Genomic DNA, 24,694 nt, shown 5'->3' with positions numbered 1-24,694 from the left:
CCTCGTGGTCAGAACCCCGGCACTTAATATTTTACAAATTAAGCACTGGCAGGATCTCGAGCACTGTCCCAGATAGGGCTGTGCTTTCAGTCCTATCAAGGAACTGGGAGGGATTGAGGTGGGTCTTCCACTTCTCAAACCAGGCCTTGCTGCTCTGTCTGCTCCCTGTCGGGAGTCATCGCTTGCTGGTTCTAATGCCCAGCACCAGATTCCTGCTCTGCTACTGCCGCCGCGAAGCCTCCAAGTTGCCATCTAAGGAAGCTAAGCAGAAAAATATATTGTTCCTCTGTGCATCTGTGTGTGTGTGTGTAAGTGTGAGTTTATTTGTGAGTGATTTACAGTGACTTAAATTAACCCCTCCCACACTTATGATGGAACCGCTCCGTCATGGCCCTCGGGTGGGCTGTGCTGGTGACGGAGCGGATCCATCATGGCCCGCTCACCGCGCATGCGCGGCACTGATTTCGCGCCTGCGCTGACGTTCTAAAGAACGGGCGGGGCCATGACGGAACTGCTCCGTCACAAGCACAGCCCACCCGAGGGCCATGACGGAGCGGTTCCGTCATAAGCGCCGGAGTGCCGCACGGCCGCCCCACCCCCTTAGCTCTGCGGCGGAATAGCCGCCGCAGCGAAAGGGTTAAGGTACAGTGTGTGTGAAAGTGTTTTAGAGGGCCAATGAGAGTGAAAGGGAGTGGGAATCTGAGTTTGCAGGTGTATGAATAACTGTAAGTCAGTGTGAGGGAGTGGGCGAATGAGTGTGAGTGTGTTACAGGGTGTGAATGATTGGAGGTTGTGAGAGGGCGTGGAAGGGCATTAGCTGTGTTGCAATCACCGTCGCAGCAGATGCGGTTGCACCAGGACCCAGAGTCATTGAGTGTGAAAGGGTGAGCGTGTGTGTTTGTTGGAGAGTGAGAACCAGTAAGTATGAGTATGTGAGTAACTGTGTGTGGGAGTGAGTGTGGGTGAGAGTCTTAGTTACACTGAGAGAGAGAGTCGGAGAGGGAGAAGAGAGTGTTTTCGAGAGGGAGTGAGTGTGTTTGTGTGTGTGTTTATGATTGTGGATCTGCTGCTGGCCCAGGCATACTCAATATAAGTCTGGACTTGTGGTGGCACCCAAGGTAACATGCTGCTGCTGTCATCATATGGGAGATAATTCTTGCAAAAAGAAGGGGCACCAAAGCCAAAATTCAGGCCCTGGCATATGAGTAATAGTTCTTGGTTTAGTCCCCGAGGACAAATGCTGGCCATTGCATACTGGAGGAAATTCTGGGCAGGGGGTACCCATGGCAAAATCCTTTCACTGGGACTGTGGAGGAAATTCTGGGTAGAAGGGAGGGCACCCAAGTCAAACTGCAGACCCTCAAATAATGGAAGAAATACTTGATCTAAAGGGACACCTATGGCAAAATGCTGGTGCTGGCATAATGTCGACTATTCTTTCCTTAGAGATGGCAGACGTGGCATATTGCTGCAGAGGGGGCAGGTCGGGGGGAGAAAACCATGTGAAAGTCTCCCTCTGAAATACTGGTTGTAATGTTTGACATACAGGAGATTCAGGGAATATCAGTGGCAACATTCTGGTACAGAAATATTGCATGTAATTATTGGTGTGGGTGTACCCATAACAAAATCCGGGCATCGGCATAATGAAGGTAACTCATAACATATGGGCAACTCCAGAAGCACATGTTGAAAAAATAGGGTGAACTCCTGGCAGTGTTAGCCTCACCACTTTTAGAGATCACCAGCCGCCCCTGCCAACAGCGACCCAAGGAAACAGTGCTGAGGCTAAGGCCCCCTAGATGTGTGACATCACATTTAGCAACACAACACCATGAAGTCAGTATTAACTTCTCATGTAAAAACTGTAAAATGTTTCAACACTCACATGAGGTTCCTGTCTTCTGTTCCCAGGTGCTTTTGGTCTCTTCTACCTGGAAAAGTGAAAAAAAGCAATTTTAGGTTATAAGTATTTGATGCTCACGACAAATCCCTTCTAATAACAGTTACAACCCTTAAGTCATCCGTCTATGCAACCTGCCCAACAACAGCATTCAGTACAACCCATGTACCACTCGTGTCCATCTCCAGGCTGCCCTCACAGTCACGTGAGGTTTTCCAGACAACAAGTGCTGGTCTCTGCACCAGTGCTTAATTTGAGCCAGTGGTTTCTGGTGCTCAGCACCCGCACTTAATCATCGACCAAGGGGTCGATTAGGATGGCGGTGAATCCGCATCCTACGGGCCGGTTGAAGCCACCACCGGCCCGGAGGATTTGGATTCACCGCCGCGGTCCCTGTAAACACCACCCGCCAGATTAGGATGGCGGTGGGATCAGCGGCGGACGATCAGCGGGGTGTAGCCTGCTATTTGGTGGCGGTGCCTGCAAGACACCACCAGCCAAATTAGGAAGCATGTGTAAACATGCTTTTCCGAGGCGGTTTTTCCGCCGTGGAAAAGCATGTGGACCTTTGCTTCTGGGGGGCCCTTGCGGGCCCCCAGGGTGAAGGGGGGGTGGAGGTGCACATGGGGGGTACCTATGGTACCCCCCTGCATTTGCATGCATTTTTAACATTGCGGCGGGTGCTGTTTGAAGCAGCACCCGCCGCAATGTTAAAGATACAGGATGTGACCGCCAGGGTGGCGGTCACATCCTAATTGGCATGGAGGGAACGCCGCTGCCCTTGCGGACGGTCCCTCCACCTCGGGGGTGGCGGACGGTCGCATGTCCGTCCGCCATCCTAATCGGCCACCAAGTTAGGACATATACATTTTTGGTAAGCATAGGTAGATTAAGTGATTTGCCCAGGATCACAGGATGTTGAGCCGACTCCGAGGCTCGAAACTGGTTCCCCAGCTCCGAAGTCAGCGGATCTGGTCATTATGCCACATCATCTCCACACTTTTAGGGTGTCATGGTTAGTAGTTGGTTCTGTTGTAGGCGGCGCTAACAGGAGAAATGGACAGGCGGAAGCTGCCTCCTGACGAGAGCCCGGGCACTTATGCTTTTTTACAAATTAACCACTGCTCTGCACCCACCTTGGTACCCTGCCCATGCCCGATGCAGAGAGCTGGACATCACCCCCTGCTCTCCAGAGAATGATGAAATGTGTGACATGCATAACAATCACTTCTCTCCTAATAAGGGTCTGATATACTGAGCACGCTGCACCACATTAGCAGTATTCTAACACAGATTTTTTTTTCCCCACCAGAACTGACAGCTTACATTGGGGAACTCAATCCATGGTTCCCATGGCAACGGGCTGTCAAGTTACTAAGGAAAGGTGACTCAGTTGTAGAGCACATCATTACACTGAGCTCAGGCTGAGGACAGCTTGGTGCACTGAAGGCAACCGGATCAGAACAGATGGAGACGGGAAGCAGAATCCAAAAACACCCTGACGAGCACAGGGGGCCTCTCTTTTGTGAAACCACACTCGGTGCGGGCTGAAGCAGACAAGCGGGGAGCTGCAGAATGGCCCCTGCCAAGCCTCATCTGAAAGGCAGGGTCATAAGGCGCTCTCCTAACTGGAGAGATACCTCAGCGGGTTAATGTGCCTGCTGCCCTCTGCCAACCCTCACTAGAGAGTCAGCATCTGTGAGAAATCTCCTAAATGGTGAGATAGCTCAGTGAGTTAATGTGCCCACTGGCCTCTGCCAACCCTCATCTGAGAGCCAGCATCAGTGGGCAAGCTCCTAACTGGTGAGATAGCTCAGCTGGTTAATGTGCCTGCTGGCCTCTGGCAACCCTCATCTTAGGGTCCGCATCAATGAGCACTCTCCTAACTGGAGAGGTACCTCAGCGGGTTAATGTGTTTACTGGCCTCTGTCAGCCCTCACCTGAACGTCAGCATCAGTGAGCACTCTCCTAACTGATGAGATAACTCATTGAGTTCATGTGCCTGCTGACCTCTGCTAACTCCCATCTGAGAGTCAGCATCAGTGAGCACTCTCCTAAGTGGAGAGATAGCTCAGTGGGTGAATGTGCCTGCTGACCTGTGCTAACTCCCATCTGGAAGTCAGCATTCATGGGCATTCTCCGTGGTGAGATAGTTCAGCCGGTTAATGGCCTTTGACAACCTTCATCTGATTTTTTCTGCATTCCGTCCATCAATTGTGTGTCTTTTGCTTACTCGCCCTCAGTGCGCCAGGTGTGCCCAGATGTGGGTCCAGGGCTCACTGTGCCACTGGAATCAAGCTAACCTGGCTGATGAGGGATGAAACCCCGAAACTAGTCCTAGGATGCTTGTTTCCGGTCCAGGGAGGACCTGGCTTGGCAGTTCGGGCTGGACTGTTCCCATGAGGTACAGGGTCAAGACTGATTTGCATATGGCCAGGTCTAAACTGGGGAGGCATGGTGAGCAAAAGAATGATGGTTTTAACCCAGGTCTTTTGACTGGGGATGAATATTTTGATTTGTTCTGCATTCCGTCCATCAATTGTGTGTCTTTTGCTTCCGTGCCCTAAGTGCACCGGGTATGCCAAGACGTGGGTCCCAGGCTCACTGTGCCACTGGAATCAAGCTATCCTGGCTGATGAGGGGTGAAACCCCGAAACCGGTCCTAGGATGCTTGTTTCCGGTCCAGGGAGGCCCTGGCTTGGCAGTTTGGGCTGGACTGTTCCCATGAGGCACAGGGTCAAGACTGATTTGCATATGGCCAGGTCTACACTGGGGTGGTACGGTGAGCAAAAGAATGATGGTTTTAACCCAGATCTTTTGACTCGGGGTGAATCTTTTGATTTGTTCTGCATTCCATCCATCAATTGTGCGTCTTTTGGAACCTTCATCTGAAAGGCAGTATCAATGATCACCCTCAAAAGGGTACCAACAACTGCCACTGTCCATGGGCACCCACCTAGCCGGCAACGTATTGCAGCTGGTTAATGTTACCACTGCATTAAAGAGACCCACTGCCAATCATCAGCATCCGACAAGTGGTATCAATAAGGAAATACCAGCATTTGCAAAGCGCACAGCTACCTCCGAAGAGGTTTCCCGACGCTAGGGGCCTTCGGGAAGATTAAGCGAGATATTTATAGAGTCAGAGGGTGCTCGACTAACCTGTCGCCCGCGGGGATTGAACCGCGAGCCCCCGTGTTTTGGAGTCAGCCGCCCTGGCCACTGCACCACACCATCTACCCGGTAACATCAGCTCAGTGGGTTAATGTGCACCAGCTATATTATAATATCTATCAAAATGTGGGGAAGTTGCGAATTGTTTTTTCTCACTAAATATATTTGCTCTGTGCTAACATTGTCTTTACTTTGTCAAGTCAAAGGGTGTTTCACTAAACAATACAAGGGGATGTTGACTGGCAATGATCCCACTCCAGAACAAGAAACGAGTCGGATGTAAATGTCCCCAGAAATGTAAAGCAATGGCATACGAAATATATACATTGACAAGCAATGGCAAACAAAATAGAAACATTGACACGCAATGGTATACGAAATAGATACATTGACAAGCAATGGCAAACAAAATAGAAACATTGACACGCAATGATATACGAAATATATACATTGACAAGCAATGGTATACCAAATATATACATTAACCATGTAGTTATTTTGATGGAAAATTCAATCAATCAATCAATCAATCAATCAATCAATCAAAGACATTTATAGAGCGCACTACTCACCCGGAGGGTCTCAAGGCGCTGGGGGGGGGGGGGGGTGCTGCTACTGCTCGAAAAGCCAGGTCTTGAGCTTCTTCCTGAAGGAGAGGTGGTCCTGGGTCAGGCGGGGGTGGGTCGGAAGGGAGTTCCAGGTCTTGGCGGCCAGGTAGGAGAAGGACCTTCCTCCTGTTGTCGCTCTTCGGATGCGGGGGACGGCGGCGAGGGCGTGGTTGGTCGATCGGAGGTGGCGTTTGGGAGCGTAGAAGTTGAGGCGGCTGTTGAGGTATCCTGGGCCTTGGTTGTGTAGGGCTTTGTGTGCGTGGGTGAGGAGCCGGAAGGTGATTCTTTTGTTGATCGGGAGCCAGTGCAGGTCTCTCAGGTGTCTGGAGATGTGGCTTCTTCTGGGGACGTCGAGGATGAGTCTCGCCGAGGCGTTCTGGATACGCTGGAGTCTCTTCTGGAGCTTGGCGGTGGTTCCGGCGTAGAGGGCGTTGCCGTAGTCCAGACGGCTGGTGACGAGGGCCTGGGTGACCGTCTTCCTGGTCTCGGTGGGGATCCACCGGAAGATCTTACGTAGCATGCGCAGGATGTTGAAACAGGACGAGGAGACGGCGTTGACTTGTCTGGTCATGGAGAGGGAGGAGTCCAGGATGAAGCCCAGGTTGCGTGCGTGGTCTGTCGGTTTGGGTGCGGTGCCCAGGGCGGGGGGCCACCAGGAGTCGTCCCAGGCGGAGGGCGAGGAGCCCAGGATGAGGACTTCCGTCTTGTCTGAGTTCAGTTTCAGGCGGCTGGTTGTCATCCACTCGGCTACATCTTTCAACCCTTCGTGAAGGTTGGCTCTGGCGGTGGCGGGGTCGTTGGTGAGGGAGAGAATCAGCTGGGTGTCGTCGGCGTAGGAGATGATGTTGAGGTTGTGTTGGCGTGCGATGGCCGCGAGGGGGCTCATGTAGACGTTGAAGAGGGTGGGGCTCAGCGAGGATCCTTGAGGGACGCCGCAGATGACTCCGGTGGCCTCTGACTTGTACGGTGGTAGACGGACTCTCTGTGTTCTTCCGTCGAGGAAGGAGATGATCCATTCCAGTGCCTTCTCATGGATTCCGACGTTGCTGAGGCGCTGCACTAGGGTGCGGTGGCAGACAGTGTCGAAAGCCGCGGAGAGGTCTAGGAGGATGAGGGCCGCTGTTTCTCCGTTGTCCATCAGGGCTCGGATGTCATCAGTGGCAGCGATGAGGGCGGTCTCGGTGCTGTGGTTGGCTCGGAAGCCAGACTGTGAGGGGTCGAGGGATCCATTCGTCTCGAGGAAGGTGGCCAGCTGTTTGTTGACGATCTTCTCGATGACTTTGGCTGGAAACGGGAGGAGCGAGATGGGGCGGTAATTCTTGAGTTCGGTGGGGTCCGCTGTAGGTTACTTGAGTAGGGCGCTGAGTTCGGCGTGCTTCCAGCTCTCCGGGATGGTGGCGGTGTCGAAGGAGGTGTTGATGATGTCCCGCAGGTGGGGTGCGATGACAGCGTCGGCCTTGTTGAAGACGTGGTGAGGGCAGGGGTCGGTTGGAGATCCGGAGTGGATGGAGTTCATCATGCGGATGGTGTCTTTGGTGCTGATCGGGGTCCAGGCGCGGAGGGTGGCGGTGGGGGGCGGTGGCTCGGTCGTGGCGTGCGTCGGTTGAGTGCTGAAGCTGTTGTGTATGTCCGCGATCTTGTTGTGGAAGTAAGAGGCGAGGGAATTGCAGAGGTCTTGCGAAGGGGTGATGTCGTTGTTTCCGGCGTTGGGGTTGGAGAGCTCTTTCACGATGTTGAAGAGTTCCTTGTGTGGAAAATTATTGCGTTTTGGTGAACATTATCTGCGCCATCTTGCCTCTTCCCTGATGCCACACTTTTGTCGTGCGCGCCCGCCATTTTAAGATGCCCCAATCAGAACAAACCCTTTTGCATGCCGCTGGCCCCTGACATAGCCCTTTGCCTTCGCTAAGCCCGCACGCTGACCACCCCCTGCTTGCACCTGCCTTGAGTCATAAACCCCTCTCCGGCGCTGCTCTGCCCCAGGCCCTCATCCTGTTCCCAGCGCGACGCCTCCCTGCTTTCCTTTCATGATCTCCGGCCCTTAGATGCAAACCCCTTTTTTCTCGTGTGCCCGTTTTGTCCTCCCCGTTCCCAAGTCGACACTCAGCTCTGCCGATACCATCCTTGCCCCTCCCCGTACAATAGAAAGCTTCCCCCATCAAAGAATCCCCGGGTTGATCAAAGCCCCCACCCCATGAGATCCGATCGAACTCCCCACATTCCGTGAATCGGCGGATTATCCAGCTGCGCGATGCTCATCACCTGTTGTGACTAGGGTGGGGACTTCAACTGTAAATGTGTGTGGGAACAGGCCCAAAGGGGAGTTCCGGGAATGTCTTTTCCATACATCAAAGCTTTAAACATGTATGTGTAATCTGCAATAAAGTCATAAATGTGGATATAAGAGGCCAGGCCTCAGGGATGCAGTTAGAGCACCTCAGAACGATACCTTCTGTCCGTTTTCGTTGTGTTCTCCTCCGGAGCGAATAAAAACCTTGTTTTCTGCCTTCCAGTCTCCAGCGCCTGCCTCTTCAATAGTTTAACTTCTTTGTGGGTTCAAGAGGCGACATCGCCGGGCAATAATTAAGGATCTTATATTCTGGTTGGTAGTGCCCCCCCAGTTTGTATTTTTCCACAATTGGCGTCCCAAGCGTGGGGCCCATCAGCGACTCGTGGATCCAGTGGGAGAGGTCCCGACGACAGAGTGAACGACTGCAACGATCGGGAGAGCTCTTGCCCAATAGACCCTCGTCTGGCAGCCGATCATCCGAACTTCACTAGTTCCGAACAGACCTCTCTCGAGTGATCTACGGTCCTGACTGGGAACCATCAGGAGTGCCGTGAGAAATACGAGAAAAAGAGGACGATCGGGCGCTGGATTCGGAAGACAAGAAACTGTCCACATGGCCCGGGTAAGGTCGTGTTGCCACGACAAGTTGCGAAAAATTTGTTTTGATTGCTTGATTGTTCAAAATACTAGTATTGCTTTGTTTATTTTTATTTAGAGATTCACTGTCTGCAAACGGAGAAACAACAGGCTCCCTCTCCCTTTGCAAGCAGTGGAGGATAAGTAGGGTAGCAGCCGTGCTTGTTCTTTTTCTCCCCCACTCAATAATTGCTTGAAACTGAACTGTTGTTCGCAAACTATTGTTTCCTGGAGATTCCCTGTCTGCAAGTAGGGAAGAGACCACCCTTTTTGCAGATAGTGAAAAGGGTAGGTAACGCAGATCTTTGCGGTCCTACTCATTCTCCCCATTGTTATTTTGTTGGTCTTTTGATTTTTTGATCCATGAGGTATTCACTACCTGCAAACAACGTAGAATAGAAATATTCTGTCTAGTCTTTGCACCTAGTGATAAGATAGGCAGTGCTGACTTTTTAGTCCCTCGTTACGAGCCGTCATGTCTGTCTTCTCCCCATTGATAAATAGCCTGTTTAGCCCGGACCGGGTGTTAGAGGTGGACCATATAGCTCCACTAGAAGGCACCCCTAATAAGGACATGTTCATAAACTATGGGTTAGTCACCATAGCTTATAATAAATTATGGCACAGGTATACCGAAGATAGCCAAGACAAACAGTGGCCACTGGCAGGATCCTTTGACCTTGATAAAATAGAAACGTTAGAAATAGCCCTTCGAAATAATAAGACGACGCCAATTATGCTCGACAGTCTCGGTATGTGGCGCAGAGAGGCTACGAAACGACAGAGAAAAGACGAGGATAAACCAAGTAGGGAAATATACCGACAGGACAACCCCAGGACACCGCTACCCACAACTTATCCCCCGACACTATGCAAAGGACGACCAGACTTAGGGTCAGACCAATGCGCTTTTTGTAGGTATGTCGGACACTGGAAAGCCCAATGCCCGACTCTACTGAGCGTGAGTAAAGGCAAAGGGCCGACAAGAACGACAGACCGACAGTACGAGAAAAGGCGCGAGACAGAGAAGAACCCGACTTACATAGACAGACCAGACAGAACCACCACGTTTGATTATGCCCGATGGCACAGATTTCGCCAGGAAAATCTCAGCGGCATGCTCAAGTTCTCCTAGGTCGGGCAATGTCAAGACGGGAACCCAGCCTCGTTTAAAATTCACAGACGGGAAGAGATAATTATGACCAATAACTGTTTTTATATTTGTCTTGGGTCTTTGTATGTCGTACTTGTACTGTCCCCCGTCTGAGTTTGTGTGTATGTAATGTACAAATCTGCGTCATCCCTCTACACGTGTTTCCGTGTTACTCGACCCCTGTTAGCAGAAACTTAGCATAAAAGCAACCTGGAAAGAAAGAAATGATAAAACAAAACCCGTAGACCATTAATAAACTTGAACTTTTAATTTAACACAACAAACAAGGAATAATAACGATAAACTGTAGAAAATGAAAGTCAAACAGAACATTCCCCCCCCCCCCATTCTGGAACCTTCCAAAGTAGGGCAGGGTTACGGCTACGCCCAACCAACGGCAACCCATATAAGGCGAGCCCCGCCGCCAACTCTTGGTCAGGAAATCTTAACGTATGGGGGAGCCGGAGGAGAGGCAGGAGCCCGCAGCCTGGGCATTTGCAGGTAGTCCCGCCACATGTCTCCTTGGCCGGCCGCAACGGGCCTGGAAAGACTAAGGTAGTCCCGCCACATGTCAAGAGGAGAGCGAGGCACCTCTTCCTTTTCTCTTCCGTCACAGCCGCAGCAGTCCTGGACGGCGGGATGTCCTGCACGTACCTCCACAACAATTTGTCCAAGTTGGGCTGGGAGGGAGAGGCGACGCGGACGAGCCTCTCCCACCTCCACCGGTAGGAGGTTTCCCAGCCCCCAGCCCGACGCCGAACACCCCCAGTCAGGCGATGGTGCCCATACTTCCACAGCACCGGACACACCATGGTGGCACCCCAGTACTTGCGCAGCACCGAACGTACAATGGTGGCACCCCAGTATTTGCGCAGCACCGAACGTACAATGGTGGCACTTGGGGAACACCGGATGTGGAGAGGCCTTCATGCGGGGCGATGAAAAGGAGCGGCATGGAGTGCACCGGGAGAAGGAGACGATGTGAACGAGTCTCCCTCGCCCCCCAGGTGGGGGCATCACAGCTGCACCCCAGCTGAACGTCCCGCTCTCACAAAACAGGGACCTCTTCCTTTCACTCCGAAGGGTCTCTTCCATTCTTGCAAACTCGACGAGAGTGGCCCCTGTAGGGCCTCAAAATGGCGTCTGGATCCGCTGGAAGGCGGGCCCCGGCCACTAGAGTAACTTTGGCCAGCCATACAACTCGAACATTTGTCCCATGGAGCACGAGCCCCCATCTCCGACAGCATCTCCGCAGCCTTGAAGATCATACAAAGGTCCCCGGCGGAACCTTCGGCCTTTGCAGGTTCCCGGTAAGGGACGGCTGCCTTGATCGCCAACGAAACAAACATGACATTGCCACACCTTCTGTTAGCGTGAATTCTAGAACTGCCGAAAAGGACTCTGGTCCAAACTGCCAGTAATGGAAACATTTCCCCCTGATGCTGCTTCCGGACTGTGCCGGCCCCGCCCAAAATGGCGCTGGTATCGATCGGAACTTACGAACACCTCGTGGTGTTCCTTCGCACTAATATAAACTTGATGTTCTGAGATTTTATATGATCCTTTGTACACTTGGCTAAAAAAGACGAAGAGAACTCACTCGACGAATAGTGTGAAAAGATCCCCGTTACAAATGTTGATTACGAGTGTACAATGTATTATATTTTTATAACTGATGTAAACCTCATTTACGATGCACACGTACGGTATGCCTATAGGAAATCTGATTACAACTGTTATGATTATGCTTCTAAATTATGAAAATATATGCCCCCGAACCCCCAGCCAATTAATAGACGTTTTAGTCTCTTACAAATGAATGAGTAAAACTTTCCGATGTTTTTATTGTTGCAAACGACACCCCCCACTGTACGCACTTTAGCCATTGCCACGACCGACCAAATACGACCACACCCTCCTAATCCATATGCTGAAATGAATTTGCAAAATAAAGTCTTTGAAACTATGGACGGGTATTGCATGCTTTATTTTAAAACAATATGGGATGGGTAGGAAAGTTCTTTTTCTGTGCACCCTACTCTGCTCTCTCTTTAAGGTTAAAGGAAGATGGTTGCCCAGCCCTGGAGGACGGATCGGATCGACAACACGACACTCCGTCTTAAAAGTACGCGACTGACTCATGAACTCTCGCGTAGAGGAAGACCGTGACTTCCAAGGATGGGTAAAAACGAATGGTGTAAATGAGGGAATGTAAAAGGAGGGTGAAATGAAATAATGTAAATATTGTAAAGTACAACGTTCCAAAGTAGCAGGGACCCAAGAACCGAAGAACTTTAGAACGCCACGGCGTTGAAAGAGGTTTAAGGATCCCGATAGTGAGATATATCCTTTAACTAGATACCTCGCACTAGGCACCTCTGGTTTCCTTTTTATGTTTCCCCGCACACGCCCTACATGAACACACTACCCCCCCTCGACTCCGAAAACCATATCCCCGGGGACCCTGCCCCAAGGAGGAAAGACGAGTAAGAGGTAAGTAAAGGACTTATGAATCCATGTATTTGAATGTGCGCGAATGCTGTCTCCCCCACCCCCCCCCCTTTTTTCCTCCCTCTGCAGGTTACATCAGAGATCACAGCCAAGGTGTGGCGAAGATCTGAGACCTTGCCATGTCTAAATACACGAAACGGACTAGCGCCGCAGGGTGGTGTCTAAGCACGCCTGCAAACTACTCACGTATCGAACAAACCCGAAAAATTAGCACAACCTGATAAAAAGTGATCACCCTTAAACCAGACCGGACGAATGAACCCATGTCACGTATGATGCGAAACTGTGAGGGAATGTGTGTGTGTGTGACTGAGGCGTTGACCCAACTGGTCAAAGGACCGAGAATGCGAGAAAGTGCGACAAAATGGTACCTCCTTTTTCTTCTTTCCTTTTCTCAAAGCACGTCCCCTCTACCCTGTCTAATGCTCAAACTGCATGATTACAAGATTCTAACGCGGACTCGTGAATACCCTTTACTGTGTAATGCACTAAATAGCCTTTCTTGAATGCACTGCCGCCCTCTCTGTTGCACGTGTACTATTTAGCCTGCCGTTGCACTCTCTCTCTCTCTCTCTCTCTCTCCCTCTCTCTCTCCCTCTCTCTCTCTCTCTCTCTCTCTCTCTCCCTCTCTCACTCTCTCTCTCTCTCTCTCTCTATTTTTGCACGACCACTCTTCCGAGTGGTTAGCCCCGAAATTGGCAGATTGCCACCCCTAGCACACCACCTAATTGGCTTCAAATACCGTCAGTATTTGCACAAACGCTTGTCTTTAATACAATCACCCTGAGGCCGCGTCATTACCTCTCCTTTTCCGCTAGAAGTCAATAAACCCAGGTTGGGCCGTAAGGGAAAGGACAGGTAAGACGACAGAGGTTCCCTAATCTGGCCCGAAATAAGGGAACTACATGTCAACGGCTCCTACAGTATAAAACAAGGACCTCAGAATACGCGACCCTCCCCTCCCCGAATCGTCGCAATACCCAAACCAGAAAAACGATCACCCCCGTTACCTCCCCTGTCTATGTCCCTGGTTGTTTCCCATAAAACCCCTGTCCTTCCTAGTTAAGTAACCGGGCTGTAAAGGGTTACGTAGGACCCAGAATGATGTTTTACAAGGTTAACAGACTAGACCAAGGTAAAGAAATCATCAAAATGAACCCCGCAGTAGTTGAAAAACAGGATGCACCGATAGAAAGGAAATGTTTAGCCATGTTCGTCTCTCAGCAAAATACCTGTGTAGTACCATGTTGACGACTCACTGTACCCTTTTGTAAATGTGAAACTCTAGAGAACGGCATATCTTTGCCAGATTTGTCTCCCGAAGGTGGGTTACCATCAGATGAACTGTCATGCCTGTAATAAATGATTATGAAGGAAAGTCATAGTAAATCCAACAGGTCCGCCACCGGTCATTCATATGCCAGTTGTGAACGTTAAATATAACGGACATTTTCATTCTTTGCCTGGAGCTGGAAGAGAAATAGATTTTTTGATTATCTTCATCTGCAAATTTTCTAAAGACTGTCTTTTCAAACTTGTTTAAGGGTACTGCTGTTGGAGGAGAGAAGGACCGGATGTGGGAGCACGAGGCCCGACTGCAGACTAAGGGACACCTGCGACATTAGCCAAGGCGAGACCACGACTGAAAGGAGCTGCAGGACGAGGCACTGTTTTCGACAGCATGAAAAGAAAGGGTCGACCTGATGCCCCTGCTCGACGTCCAGTGCCTTTCGACAAGTCCCCGCTCTCTGAATTCCGTCGCACGCCCGCCCATTTGAAGTCTCTCGTTCCCCTAGTTTGTTCCCAATTTGGCCTTGCTCCATCCCCCTTTTTCCTCTGACCTACCCTATGGACTGTTTTGAACGCTCTTCTTCCATCGGAACTTTCTGACAATCACCTCAAAGGACACAGGGTGAAAAGGACCTTTCCGACCAGAAACGCGAGGAAAGGGTCGTGCCCTGCAACGCAGAACTTAGAACAGAGCTGGACTTGTAGCTCCACCGCCGGTGCTCAACAGCGCCAACGAAAGACCACAAAGAACAATGAGAACTCATAAAACTTCGAACATTCGACATCCTCAACCACCGTTTTGCTACGCCTCATTTCTCTCCCAGCCGCCATTGTATTGATCCTGCTCCAATCCGAATCTGAAACATGTATTAACCTGCCAGTTCACGTTATGATATGTACTTGCTGCTCGCCGTTTTTGTATTTCATTCCTATGACTTTCCTGCTTTATCAAATAGGTGCACCTCCTAAAAAAACCCTAGAAACCTCAAAATGTATTGTTTACAACTCTTTTCCATCTAGGGTTCCTACCGTTTTCTTTCTCATGCCCACCACAGTAGAACCGAATAGAAAATGAACCGGCAAGATGTCTTGAATATGTTAAAGGGAGGACTGTGGAAAATTAGTGCGTTTTGGTGAACATTATCTGCGCCATCTTGCCTCTTCCCTGATGCCACACTTTTGTCGTGCGCGCCCGCCATTTTAAGATGCCCCGATCAGAACAAACCCTTTTGCATGCCACTGGCCCCTGACATAGCCCTTTGCCTTCGCTAAGCCCGCACGCTGACCACCCCCTGCTTGCACCTGCCTTGAGTCATAAACCCCTCTCCGGCGCTGCTCTGCCCCAGGCCCTCATCCTGTTCCCAGCGCGACGCCTCCCTGCTTTCCTTTCATGATCTCCGGCCCTTAGATGCAAACCCCTTTTTTCTCGTGTGCCCGTTTTGTCCTCCCCGTTCCCAAGTCGACACTCAGCTCTGCCGATACCATCCTTGCCCCTCCCCGTACAATAGAAAGCTTCCCCCATCAAAGAATCCCCGGGTTGATCAAAGCCCCCACCCCATGAGATCCGATCGAACTCCCCACATTCCGTGAATCGGCGGATTATCCAGCTGCGCGATGCTCATCACCTGTTGTGACTAGGGTGGGGACTTCAACTGTAAATGTGTGTGGGAACAGGCCCAAAGGGGAGTTCCGGGAATGTCTTTTCCATACATCAAAGCTTTAAACATGTATGTGTAATCTGCAATAAAGTCATAAATGTGGATATAAGAGGCCAGGCCTCAGGGATGCAGTTAGAGCACCTCAGAACGATACCTTCTGTCCGTTTTCGTTGTGTTCTCCTCCGGAGCGAATAAAAACCTTGTTTCCTGCCTTCCAGTCTCCAGCGCCTGCCTCTTCAATAGTTTAACTTCTTTGTGGGTTCAAGAGGCGACATCGCCGGGCAATAATTAAGGATCTTATATTCTGGTTGGTAGTGCCCCCCCAGTTTGTATTTTTCCACACTTGCAGTTGTGTGCGTTGCTGTCCAGCCGGTCCTTGAATGCAGTTTTCTTGGTGGCGCGGATCAGTTGGTGGTGCTTCCGGGTGGCAAGCTTGAGGGTGGTCATGTTGTCCGGAGTTGGATCCCTTCTCCAGTCTTTCTCGAGGGTTCGGCAGTTCTTCTTGGAACTCATGAGTTCGTCGGTGAACCATGGGGCCTTCTTGCTGCCGGGTCTGTTGGGCGGGGTCCTCAGTGGGGCGAGTTTGTCCGCGCAGTTGCTGATCCACTTCGTGAGGTTGTCGGCGGCCTGGCTGGGGTTCGCTGAGCTGGCGGGAGGGTGCTGGCTCAGGGAAGCGGCGAGCTGGTCGGCTGTGATCTTGTTCCAGCTTCTTCGAGCAACCTGTTGCTGGTGGTGGTGGATCGTCGTTCTTCTGAAGGTGAAGTGGACGCAGCTGTGGTCCGTCCAGTGGAGTCCGGTGGTGTGGCTGAAGGTGATGTCTTTGCTGGATGAGAAGACGGCGTCGAGTGTGTGTCCGGCGAGGTGGGTGGGGGTGGACACCAGCTGCTTGAGACCGAGGTTGGCGAGGTTGGCGAGCAGGGTGATGGTGTTGCGGTCGTTGTTGTTCTCCAGGTGGAAGTTGATGTCCCCCAGGAGGATGTAGTCGGCGGAGGGGAGGGCGTGCGGGCTGACGAAGTCGGCGATGTCCTCGCTGAATTGTGTGCGTGGTCCCGGGGGTCGGTAGATGAGGGTGCCTCTGAGGGTGGTTTTGGGGTCCGTGTGGATCTGGAAGTGCAGGTGTTCGGCGGTTGTCAGGGTGTCGTCGGTGTTGGTCTTGATGCGGATGGTGTCCCTGTAGATGATGGCGAGGCCTCCTCCAGTCTGGTTGTCGCGGTCTCTTCGGGTGATCTTGTAACCCTCTGGGATGGCGATGGCGATGTCGGGCGCTGAGGAGTCGTTCATCCAGGTTTCCCTGAGGAAGGCGACGTCAGGGGCTGTGGTGTCGAGCAGGTTCCAGAGCTCGACGGCGTGTCTGTGGACGGAGCGGGTGTTGATCAGGATGCACTTCAGGTGGGTGGTGCTAGTGTTCGGCTTGGTGGGTGCTGGTGTGGCGTGGGTCCGGTTGCAGGCGAACTTACAGGAGTGGCAGCTGAAGAATCCGTGGGTGCGTCTCGGTGTGGCTCGGTAGCAGCCCGGGGTTCGGCCGGTGTTGAGTGCGTTGAGTTCGGTGGCGTCGTAGGTCCGGCGGGTCGGCTTCCGTCGGTGGGGGCCAGGGGTCCTGGCACTGGGCGCGGTCCAGGCGCGGACGGGCGCAGACGGGCTTACCTTCGGCACTCAATCGGTGCTCCCGCTGCGCGCGTCCGCTGCGCGGTCGCTCAGGGGGCGTCATAAGAAGGGGGACGGGAGGGCGGGTCTGCTGGGCTGGGCGAGCGGCAGGGCCAATGGGCCGGTGGTGGGAGGGGCCGCAGGGGGCCAGCGGCGGGAAAAGGTGGCGAGCGGCCGGCACAGCTGTGGTTGGGCCGCTCGGGGGTGCTGGGGGGCGACGGAATCGGCAGGCAGGAGCAGCAGGCGAGGCGGCAGGCAGGATCTGCAGGCGAGGCGGCAGGCAGGATCAGCAGGCGAGCAGGTGAGGGGGTAAGGGGGTGACCCGGCCTCGAGAGGCACAGTGGTCACTCCCGCGGCTACCAGGTTCTCCCCTTAAGAAGGGGGACGGGAGGGCGGGTCTGCTGGGCTGGGCGAGCGGCAGGGCCAATGGGCCGGTGGTGGGCGGGGCCGCAGGGGGCCAGCGGCGGGAAAAGGTGGCGAGCGGCCGGCACAGCTGTGGTTGGGCCGCTCGGGGGTGCTGGGGGGCGACGGAATCGGCAGGCAGGAGCAGCAGGCGAGGCGGCAGGCAGGATCTGCAGGCGAGGCGGCAGGCAGGATCAGCAGGCGAGCAGGTGAGGGGGTAAGGGGGTGACCCGGCCTCGAGAGGCACAGTGGTCACTCCCGCGGCTACCAGGTTCTCCCCTTAAGAAGGGGGACGGGAGGGCGGGTCTGCTGGGCTGGGCGAGCGGCAGGGCCAATGGGCCGGTGGTGGGCGGGGCCGCAGGGGGCCAGCGGCGGGAAAAGGTGGCGAGCGGCCGGCACAGCTGTGGTTGGGCCGCTCGGGGGTGCTGGGGGGCGACGGAATCGGCAGGCAGGAGCAGCAGGCGAGGCGGCAGGCAGGATCTGCAGGCGAGGCGGCAGGCAGGATCAGCAGGCGAGCAGGTGAGGGGGTAAGGGGGTGACCCGGCCTCGAGAATCAGAATGTTATACAAAAAAAAACATCTTGTGACAGATGCATTATGTGCAGGCCATAATGTATTTCACATAAGATGTCTAACTTCATGTTAACGTCACTTTTTTGGGAGGATCCCGCTAAGCGGTTTAGCCTTCTGCGCAGAGAAATCAAATGCTACAAGCAGGGTGACTCCACTATGCAAGATCTCCTCTGCAAGAACCGAGGTCAGTGGGATACAAGTGATACCCCGCTTTGGAAAGGAGTAAAAGTGATACCCCGCTTTGGAAAGGAGTACAAGTGATACCCCGCTTTGGAAAGGAGTAAAAGTGATACCCCGCTTTGGAAAGGAGTACAAGTGATACCCCGCTTTGGAAAGGAGTACAAGTGATACCCCGCTTTGGAAAGGAGTACAAGTGATACCCCGCTTTGGAAAGGAGTACAAGTGATACCCCGCTTTGGAAAGGAGTACAAGTGATACCCTGCTTTGGAAAGGAGTAAAAGTGATACCCCGCTTTGGAAAGGAGTACAAGTGATACCCCGCTTTGGAAAGGAGTACAAGTGATACCCTGCTTTGGAAAGGAGTAAAAGTGATACCCCGCTTTGGAAAGGAGTACAAGTGATACCCCGCTTTGGAAAGGAGTACAAGTGATACCCCGCTTTGGAAAGGAGTACAAGTGATACCCTGCTTTGGAAAGGAGTAAAAGTGATACCCCGCTTTGGAAAGGAGTACAAGTGATACCCCGCTTTGGAAAGGAGTACAAGTGATACCCTGCTTTGGAAAGGAGTAAAAGTGATACCCCGCTTTGGAAAGGAGTACAAGTGATACCCCGCTTTGGAAAGGAGTACAAGTGATACCCCGCTTTGGAAAGGAGGACCCCAGAAAAGAACTAGACTGGTTCAATTTAAAGCCACCAGCAATGGTATTGTCATGAGCAGTGGAAAGAATCCAGCTTGTCATTGGCCTAAGAACTGAAAAAGTTTTTTCTGGGCATGTACTGGAAGAAGAAGTAATTAAGTGAAAGTTCAATCACTTGGGGTTCTAGTGTGACCTGTCTGTGACCTCCCTGGTCACAAAGTCGAGGTTTGTTCATTGACGGATCAGGTTCTGACAGGTAAGAAGGGCTGAAGAGTAGGGTTTCTGTCAACAAACAACTTTCTAGAGCAAATCTTTATAGATTGTACTCTAAAAGATTTGTTGTGATTATTTCTAGGAAGTAACTTTGGCATTTTGCTGGACATAGGATTCCAACCGGAAGTGCTGCTACACACGGATACACTGTACATGTTGCATGTTTCAATAGAAACAACGAGTAGAGAACTGCGTATTATTTGATGATGTTAACAATTAATAATTCTTTGTAACTTATTACATTTTCTCTGAGTAGCTGCGTATTAGCTAAACATGGTGGGCACTTTGGGAGGGAAATCATGGCATTTATCCTGGCTGTACAAGTAAAACAATGTTGATCACTCAGGAGGGGTTATTGCAAATGAGTGATTCTCTTTCAACGCTAAATTCCAAACGAATTCTGATATCAACAATGACCGGTGTAGGAATAATCTTGTATGTTTGTAAGGTTTTGAAGCATATTTACTTGCTCAGGGCGATTGAAGTGCTTAGTATTACTCTAAGAAAGTTGTGTGGTCCCAGAATATAGGAACCAAAATGAAATCTGATGAAAACATTGCCTCCTAAACATTGTCTACAATAATAGTCTCACTGGAATAAAAAAAAAATCTAAACACAATGGGATAATTTTGTGAATTATATTTAGGACACAATGCTTCTGTCTCATGATATTTTTGCCAGGCCAGGATGGTGTTGTAGGATATGTTAGAAGATATTCTGAAGAGCAAGGGTTGGACAAAGAGTGTACATGGGAAGGATAAGAATACTTCTTTTCGAATGGAAAGGATCTCCCCAGGAAGTTCAAAGGGATTCTGAAGGGGTGCAGACCCCATTTAACCTCACGCTGAGGTCTTCCTCTTCTTCGTGGCAAACAACGGGTCCCTGCGGAGCACTTTATCCAAGCATGGGAAGCCACCCTCATGTTAGGAAGAGTGTGCTTTGGTCTCCCCAGATGCACACTAGAGTAGGGAGCCCTACAGAGGTGGCCTCCTGACTTGCCTAGACAGGAAGGGGGCTGGAAGGTCTGATGCAGAGCCACAGATGGACAATCTACACTTTGAGATGTTTTTTTACAAAAATGCTCGTAGTGTCGCTTGGAAACATATTACACCAGCCTAGCTATGTCAGCCGCAGACCGCTGTCCAACAGGAGTGGGGCAAGGAAGGGATAAGACTTTCAAATCATGGGTAATCACAGACAATGACCGGCGAGAAATAAGATATTGAGGGGTTGTGTATCATTAGTGTGGGCTCCTGATCTAGTTACGTCAGTGAATGAGGCCTACGTAGGCTCCAACTCAGGAGCAACACCATATATTCTCCTTAAAGAGGTGACTATTGGGCTGAGAGGTGCCCCTCACATCAGACTCAAAATCATGAACTCTGTGTTAGCAATAGAGTCTGGTGTGGTTTCCACCACTCCCTGCCATGTATTTATTTCACTTTTTTATATATATACAGCACACCTTCACTCTGAGGCACTCTGGCACTTTACAGCCAACTCCAATATCATATCAAATATAAATCAAGTGAATGGATAGCAGAAGTGTGAAGTCCAGCAGGAGTTTTTCTAACTGGATGTTTTACATACGACGATATTATAAAGCAGGAGTAAAGCGCTCAGACACAGGTAACCCAGAATGGGGAGCAGGGCTCAAGTCGGTGTTCCACGTGGGTGGACGGAGTCCCCCCACTTATTTTACTGGGTGGATGCCGTCCCCCCTGCCATAAAGCTGGACTTCACTCTTTGGTCTCTCTGGGACGAGATCAGAGCTCACAGCACGCTGGTGCAAGCCACCTTTTGTGACGTCACTTCCTGTTGTGACGTCACTTCCGGTGACAGCGTCCCCCCACTTCTTTTTTTAGGACTTGTGCCCTGATGGGGAGAGTACGAGCCGAATGTCGAAATTAAGACATTGCGCATCATAAATGGATGAAATGAAACAAAGAATTTTCCTGGGAGAAAACCAGATTAGTACAAAAAGATGTAGAAAAGAGAAGCCTTCTGCTGTTTTTTAATGCAGGGAGAGGGCGGAGCTCGGATATTGAGCGGGTGGGAGTTCCAAGCAGTGGCATAACAGCCTCAGCAGTGCAGGGAGGGGGGCGACCTGCAGGAGGCCCCCTTGGCACAGTACTTAATCCTGAGAGCTCCTGATTAAACACAGAGCGGTGCCCCTCCGAGTACCTTGCAGGGGGCCCACCTCAAGTTTCGTTACGCCACTGGTTCCAAGATGACTCTTTTCTGGGCAAGAGTGGCTCTGACCCCAAGATCAGTGCTTATTTTGTAAAAAAATAAATAAGTGCCAGGGCCCCGTCTGGAGGGCACTGCAGCTTGCACCACCCACTGCCCCTGCCAGCAAGGCCAGTGTCAGTAACAACACAATTATTAACTATCTAACTTATACAAGTGTGACTATTCCAGGCACCTAAAGGTATAACATTGGACTGTGAGCCCTTTTTAATGTATATTGAGCTAATGAATAACGGCTGTGGTCATCTCCAAATTACACAAATAGCGCCACCATGTGGCAAGCTGTCATAAGTGCCCGTGTTGACAAATCAAGTGCCGGTGCTGAGCACCAGAAACCACCGGCTCAAATGAAGCACTGCCCAAGCTCCTCAGTCTGTAAGGATTTCCAGATTTGCTTGAGGAAGGAAGTTGTTTTGATAGGCGGGGAGTGTACTTTTAATACACTCTTTTGAAGCAAGGAATGGACTTTGAAAGTGTTCTTGCACTTAAATGAGCCAATAGAGCTCAGAGAGGGCGGGCCTGGCGTGGTTCAATTGGAATTTATCACGTGTCGTGCCGTAGTTTTTTTTGTGATACAAAAGGGGTGTCCATAAAGGGCACAGTCTTTTCCATTTGTGCTAACTGTATATCATTATTCCTTTAACATTGTCATTTTATTAGCATTTTAAAGGTTTTGGAACATATTTACAAACGCACGTGAGAAAATGGTAAAAGAGAACTTTTACATACCCTTACACGCCTTTATGAGTTATTCCTTGTAAATACTCTTACATGCCTTTGTTAATCGGCCCCAATTGATGGAACAAAGTGGGTGTCCTTATATGGGCATGTTTGCTCTCGGAGCGGCCCGCACGTGCTTACAGTGACAGGTCATTCGGCCAGTGACCCCGGGACCACAAGAAGCGAATGGAACACCTTTCCCTTTTAATGCCCGAGCTGTCTGCCCCGCGCCACATCTCTGGATTCTTTGGAGACCTCGAGGCCGGGAATGTTTTGGAAAGAGCCGAGATGTAAAGATTCCGCGTTCCAAGTTTACACCCAGACTCTGGAGGAAGGGCTCTGTGCAGCCGCTCCAGTGCTGGGTCCAGGCCAGCACTTGTCCCTTCTCGGCAGGGCCTGAACAGAACACGCTGCGTAACTCGGAAAGAAGTGTCAACAACTATTCTGAAACAATTCAGTTTCTGATCATTAACTTCCTGGAAATTATTTCCGCGATGACGTAGCTGTTGGGCATTGCAAAGAAATCCGAGAGGACCAGGCCCTTCTAACACACATGAAAAAAAACGTTATTGTTATAGAATGCTGTACAACTTACTACTCGGCAGCGGTCTCAGCTCCTTTGCTCAGCACCGATATGAAAAGCAATGCACTTGTCCTGAGGGCTTTAAGGAGGCCGGGTCCCTCAGGGTCTCAAACCCCGAAGCTGATTAAAAACAGACATTAAAATGGGCCCCATACGTCATTTTCCTTGACCTTACTGGTAAAAACATGGAAAGATTTCTGAACAATTAATTTTAAAAAAAAGAGTTACGGTAACTCTTGCCAGCGATTTAGTTCTTGTTTATATTTCACACGCTTTACTTAATCTCGAATTCCCTAAGAGTGTAAGCTATTTCCAGGATGTTGAGTTTCTTACACTTTTTTGAGTAGCATTATTACTCTTGTGTTGTGAATACTTTGAGCGGAGTCGACTTCAGGTGTTTATATTCAGACACCATTTAGAGCTCTGGAGTTGAGGCTGAAGGCAGTGCAAGTTTCTCACACTGCTTGTCAGCAGGTCAAAAAGGTGTCCAAAATACATGGTCATCCAATCCTTGGCCTCTCTGCAGAGCACACAGAGAAAAAGTCAAGTATTCAAGTTGGAATTGTTATTCTGTGTCAATGTTTGTGAAGGAGGCATACAGTTGCCAAAATATTGACAAGGCAAAAGTAAAAAAAAAATGCAGTGCTAGAGGTGAATGGGTGCGTTGTGTGATTAGGGGTGGTGAAGTGACGGAGGTGAGGAAGTGCATTAAGTGTGAAAGTTGAAGAGGGAAGAGTTGAGGTGTAAGATATGCAGATATAAGAGTGACTGAGACCACTACTCCTTGCACAGGCCTCAGTAATTGTTGTTCCTCATTTACCCCTGACAAAGCCAAAGGTACTGGCTGCTTTAAGGTGTATGTGAGTTGTTGTGTTATATATCTTGATGCAATATCAGAAAGCTTACAGGGGCAGCAAAATGCTGGTCGGATGGCAAGGCCGGCTCTAGGGCTGCACAACAGGTGCCACCGCACCGGGTGCTGACTTCAGGAGGTGCCGCATTCGCATGTTTCTTTTGATTTTAAAAGCACCTGCTGTTGCGTTCCTTGCCTCCAGCAACTTCCAGGTAACAATAAAAATGTCAAGATAACTCTGATGATTAATGTTCTTCTTGGAGAGGGATCAGAGTTTTGTCTAGTTGAGGTTTTGACTGATCATAAAATAGCACAGAGAGTAAACATGCCTGCTACAAAGAATGTGTACCATGCAGATCACAAAGTGCATATAATGTAAATAGGTTAGTTGGTTACTGGTTTTCTAAGAGACATCCTTTTGTTACTTGTAGTTTACAAGTTAAAATCCTAATATAGAACAGTGAATTATTATCTGTCATCGAAGAACTGCATGTACAAAGCAAAGTATAAATTAGAGCATAGATTCATGTTGCAAAAAAGGTTAATTTGGATAGAAATCTATTCTTCTTATTAAATAGACCCCCAACTATGGTGTTCTGATTTCAATTTTTAGTTTGTGCTGCTCCAGACCAACCACTCTTAAACTATACTGCCTACCAGTATGGATGAAATGTCACTCCTATACCTTGTAGTCCTTTGGCATATGTAACATTTCCTATACGCTGATTTGCACATGTATGGTTGATTTTCTCTGTGTACTGTGTGTGATGCAAAGTGCTCTGACACCCTACACTGGTATGGGTGGGCGCTATATAACAAATTAAATGCATCTGAAAGAGAGTTGTTATGGAGACTTGAGGGGCACTGTTAAAAGTGTTAAATCTGGCTCCCCAGCTGATCCATGCCCACCTGAGATCTTCCGTGTTGCGCGCCCCTTGTTGGAGGAATATATCATCTCCCTCCTCAACAGATCTTTAGATACGGGGTACCTACCGGCTGAGCTTAAGGAAGCGCGTGTAAGACCCCTATTGAAAAAGCCTGGATCAGATCCTGCGGTGTTAAAGAACTACAGACCTATTTCCCAGTTGCCTTTCCTCTCAAAAGTTCTTGAGCAGCATGTATTAAAGTCCCTGTCCCTCTATTTGGAAACTCACCATCTACTCCATGAGCGACAGGCAGGTTTCCGAGCTCATCACAGCACCGAGTTGGTGATGCTCTCGGTGTTGGATGAACTAAGAGGCATGGCTGACTGCAAGAAACCGAGCGCCCTGATTTTGCTGGACCTATCAGCGGCGTTCGATACTGTCAGCCATGCCTTGCTTATGGATAGACTGAAGGACTTTGGGATTAAGGGCCTG

The 24,694-nt window shown here is 50.4% G+C and overlaps 1 protein-coding gene across 4 annotated transcripts in view; it reads right to left on the bottom strand.

The window, feature by feature from the left end:
* Positions 1–24,694, bottom strand: part of PTK2B (protein tyrosine kinase 2 beta) — a 500,318-nt gene that overhangs the window by 338,577 nt on the left and 137,047 nt on the right. For all 4 annotated transcript variants that reach the window (XM_078649940.1, XM_078649942.1, XM_078649937.1 and 1 more), the window contains exon 2: positions 1,889–1,934. The gene's annotated coding sequence lies outside the window, so the exon portion shown is untranslated. The remainder of the gene's footprint in view (positions 1–1,888; positions 1,935–24,694) is intronic.

This window comes from Lissotriton helveticus, chromosome 6 (assembly GCF_964261635.1).
Source record: "Lissotriton helveticus chromosome 6, aLisHel1.1, whole genome shotgun sequence".
Classification (NCBI taxonomy): Eukaryota; Metazoa; Chordata; class Amphibia; order Caudata; family Salamandridae; genus Lissotriton; species Lissotriton helveticus.
Note: the sequence above shows the minus strand (reverse complement) of the source record. Positions and strands in the feature narration are given on the sequence as shown.